The following is a 4,936-nucleotide window of genomic DNA, read 5'->3' on the forward strand; positions in this document are numbered from 1 at the left end:
TTGACCAAGAATACAACACCAACGGTACCAAAACAAATAACACAAAACTGTAAGCGCATCACATTTATTCCAAAGCAGGAGCTGAGACAATAATGTGTGGACAGTTTAGTTTATTTTCGAGGATATTTTACCCAATTCTCCCCTGTAGTACGATATATACTTTCAATATTTTGTGTAATTTTCCCCGCTAACGTTGAGACCTATTCCTAAGAGTGTGCTCGGCTAATGTGGACATAACAGTAACATCGTACGATAGTGCCTCGCACCATGTCTTAATGGGCTATTATATTTTATGCTTAATTCAAACACTACCCCGGGAATTGGGTGCCGTTGGGATTATGTATATAGATGTTTATATAATTTTAATTGGTAACGATTGCGTTTTAAAGTTTCGTTTGCTTGGAGCGGTTTTTATTAATTTTCGTTGAAAGAATACAAAAGATTTTAATGAGTATTTTTATTTTAAGTTTTTCGTGATTATTGCAAGATGTGTCTTGTGTTGCGTTCTTGGAGTGACTCTTACTTGGTTGGATCAGTAGCTGACTAAATTTTATTTTGTATGCGTTTTGTATGCGGATGATTTAGATTCACAACATAAAGTTGAAAATGAATTTTATACCGAAATAGAGGAATCACGTTTAAATCATGATTTTCTAATTGCTTAACATATTGTGCAGGGCATCACCTTTAGGGTCCGCTATTCGTTAATGTAAAAATACATAGATTAACTTGAAATAACTTAATTAAACTTATGCAATTATCCATTTCCTATGTTTTCCTTGCCTTGCGAATATTAATTACCTACATAACACACTGTAATACATTATGATGTAACATCAACATATAATATGTTACCGAACATCAATAATTGTGTCCATTCATCCATGACACGTAACTAATAAGGTATTATTCCGTATTGTAATGTAATATTATTAGACTACCCGACGTATTCAAAGAGGCTTGTAAGTTGAATGATGGGAATGATTCGCCTAAGTCAAGAAGTCAGTATGCGAAATCAGATTTTTTTAAGGCTCCCACACTCACACTGAATGATTTCATCATTGTACAAGGGCTACACAAGTCAAGTCGAATGCACAAAGAAACCCAAACTCAGGACAAGCATACGTGGATCAAACAAATGCTAGACCTTCCCGGGAATTGAAACCACGACTCGTCGCGAACAGTAGGTTTACCGTGGTGTCACCGTCAAATACAATTTATTCATCCGTGTTATAAAGAAAAATATAATAGAAACAATTTTAATTTAAAAAAAGCGTCTACATTGTAAGTTTAACGTGTAACTTAAGATTGTAGAATTTTTGTGATCTACTATCTTAAGTATTCATAGTAAAGTATATCATTATTAAAAGCCATAGTACACAAAACACGTTTCTTAACCTTACACTTACATATTGCCCTAAATATACAAAAAGCAAGTCCTTCGGAGTAATAGCAAAATTTCCGAATGCTCACCACGTTTTCAATTAGAATTTGTCTTGCAAACAGCCGAGGTACGTTCGTAAACTCTTTCGCCACACATGCGTAAATTTATCAAAGGGTTTATTGGCGTCAGAAAAATCTACGTAGGAATATTTGATTTAATACCTAATATTAAATATTTGATCTTATGTTATGACTCAACAGTAATTTCGTATGGTTTAATAATCTGAAAAGGGGATTTGTATTAGTCACAAAACTTATAAAAATTTGAATCTTTGCTTTTGTATTACCCAAAAAAAAAATGTTTTCCTATCAAAACAGGAGCAAAACAATGATCTTTGTTTTTATCGCTTTTATAAAAAAAAACTTTTGCACCTTAGCACCTTAATTGATTTACAGTATAATTACAGTGCTGTGTGCTATTGCCTGTAAACAGCCTACCATTTTATCATATAGCAATACTATTGCAGTTGTAGATGAGAAACGGTGCTTTGAGCCACGGTTCCACACATTTAATTATATTACCTTAAGAGGAAATGGTTGGCTGCACGTATAACCGAGTGGTATACCGTATAGGTCACACGTCAGACCCATTTGCACCACGTTTCGCGGCTTCGATCTCCTCGTAGGAAAAGCATCTGTGTGATCCATAACCGCTTCTGCTGATGGTGTCTCTGTGCATGAAGCTTGATTGTCTATCAAGGATTAAGGATAATTTATTACTCAGGCCCCCTGTTCTTTTCTTCTCAATTAAGAGTAGGTATTTTCATAATAAAATGTTTCTTTCCATATATTTTTACCGAGTGCCCTTTTAAACCGGTATAACATTACCTTCGCTTGCTAAAAACACATGAAGAAATTGATACCTGCACTAATAGTACTCGTAATACCTACAGTTTGAACGGTTTGGAGTTCCTTCCCTTTTATCTTTAAACATCTGATCGGTTTCGGTGTATTGAAAGTGACACCCTGCCTCGCACCCCTGCACTCTACTTTTAGAGCCAACGACACGATTGTGGAAAGTACAATTTAAATAATGGCCGATAAATTCGCTTGACTTTAAACTCCGTTATTAAGGAACTAGTGGAAACTTTTTGTTATTTTCATTTCATATAAAATGAAATTCATTTCGGCGAAAACATATCTTACAAAAACTTCTTGATAGCGCTAAACGAAATGTAAAAACAAGAGCTTTATTGAATTCGAACCATGATATAAACGAAGTTGAAAAATAACATTTGAAACTCGAAATCCGACAGTTTTCCAATAAGTTATCCCTATAAAGTATAACAAGGTAATAGCTAAGCTATCAGAGATCGCAGGCTATAAGTAACTCGGAGAAGATAAAGATAGGCACATACCGGTCGGGGCACGTGTAATTTCTCTCCTTCCTCTATGTTTTACATTCCCCCTGAGTCCCCCGGGACCGTTCCGACACACAGCCGGTTATTTCTTACATTCTCTACTAAATTCACAGTTAGGAAATTGAATTTTTCGAATTCCACGTCTTATACACTAACGGCCATTTTACCATGACCTCCCCTTATGTTCGGTGTTTTTGTGAGCTTAAGGTGAAGTAGAGTGATGTATCGTGTTTCGATGGTCCCGATAAACTGGTAGTGTATCGTTTTATCTTCGATTCGTGAGCCAGAAAAAGTGTTAAGTGAGTGTGGCCAGAAGTGTATCTTTTTGTAATGGTATGGGAACGAAGGAACGTCACGCCTTGGTATATGAATAGCAACAAGCGTTAAGACCGCGGCGGCATCTTGTCTCAAGTGAATATCAAAGCGACTTCTAAAGACGCCAGGGCTCTTCATACAAGCTTTGTCAACAAAAGGGAACTTATGTAAAGAACTATTTTTGAACTACTTGAGAATAGCCACTTTTGATACATATTGTGTTTTTTAGTTTTTTTCTTTTACATTTTAAACATTGCTTATTTGTGTTCTTATCGTCAATAGTCAAAATTTACTGTAGGTTGCACTGACTTCATAAAGATATGAATGCAAAAATAACGTATCTCGTATGAATTAAAATCTCATCGGAAACCTGCTTTTTATGCATGTATCATAATTATTTCTGTGTCTATCTGTCTGTATGAGCCAGTGAAGTACGTTAATTAATATTGTCACCGATTCACACCAACACATCATTGAGGGCGAACGTCAAAAATTTCCATTTTGCAAGCTGACTGTTACGAATTTAATTCTCATTGTGAAAATTTACAATTAATGGGAAAAAAAGCAATTTGAGTCTTACAAAGAAACGAATAGGGTATAAAATTGAAGAGCGGGACTGTTAATAGTTAACTGAAAACCCATTATAATATGGCAAACAATCCCGCTAATGACAGGTTTTATTAAAATTGAAATGAAATCGTCTGCGTTGAGGAGACAGGGATTCATTGCAACGTTTTATCTTGAAATGACTTTGATGATGGAGTGTTATTAGGGAATCAATATGTAGCGGGTAAGCCTCTTATCGTATCAGTCAGTTAATGTCCCCGGTTGAGTTTGAGCCGGGGTTGAACGGTCGCCGGTCGCCCCGGGGGATGGACTAATACCCCGAAAATCACTGCCGTTTACAGCCTGAATGGTCATTGCGGTAAATGTAATTATTATCTGCCTTGTAGCGGCCTTAATTCTTTTTTAGGGCGAAATGACTGCTAATGAATAAATATTGATTCGGTACTTACTTCACGCGGCCTTAAGTTGAAGGAATAGTTACTTCTTCGGTAATTTTGTTCGTGTAATGAATATTAGTAGGAAAAATAAGTTAACGAAAAGCTCATGACATAATATCCTACGCTCCAAAGGACTTTTCAGGTTCGTGAACAAAAAGAAGTTCGTGTTTTGCGTAAAAATTTAAAGTAATTAATTAAGCTAAAATACTTCTAGTGAGTTCTAGCTTTTCCGGCTCAAAGGACCACATTTATTATCAAACAAAGCATCTTTAAGCTTGCTAACACAGGACTATTGATCGAGTAAGAGATCACAGTGGAAAGCAAATGCCAACTAACCATCGCAATAAGCGAAATGCTTGTGCAACGAGCGCACATTCACAAACGTTGCAATTCTTCGACTCTGTCATTACCATAGAGCAGAAGATACGCTGGATGTATTTTCCGCAACTTGTGTTAGGAAATAGAAGCTACTGAGATAATTCGGGAACAGAGAACATTTACATATGTGCGTAATAGGATGGTGAACATTTAAAATATACTTAATGAATGAAAAAATATTCGTTATAGTCGAGTTATAGGCTCATATTATTTGCCATGCATCATGTAACTGTGTTATTATTGTGACATCACTTAATCCATTTTTTTTTATTTCGTTTATGTTAAAAATCTTGTTAATCCCTTTAACAACAATTTTCCGAATGGACCTACTAAAAGACAAAATTCAAAATAGAGGCAATCACTGGCTTAGCCTCAACCACAGTTGATTACAAATTTGACTTTAGAAAATTCAAACTCAATTTAGTTGTATCACTT

This window comes from Trichoplusia ni, chromosome 2, assembly GCF_003590095.1.
Source record: "Trichoplusia ni isolate ovarian cell line Hi5 chromosome 2, tn1, whole genome shotgun sequence".
NCBI classification, from domain to species: domain Eukaryota; kingdom Metazoa; phylum Arthropoda; class Insecta; order Lepidoptera; family Noctuidae; genus Trichoplusia; species Trichoplusia ni.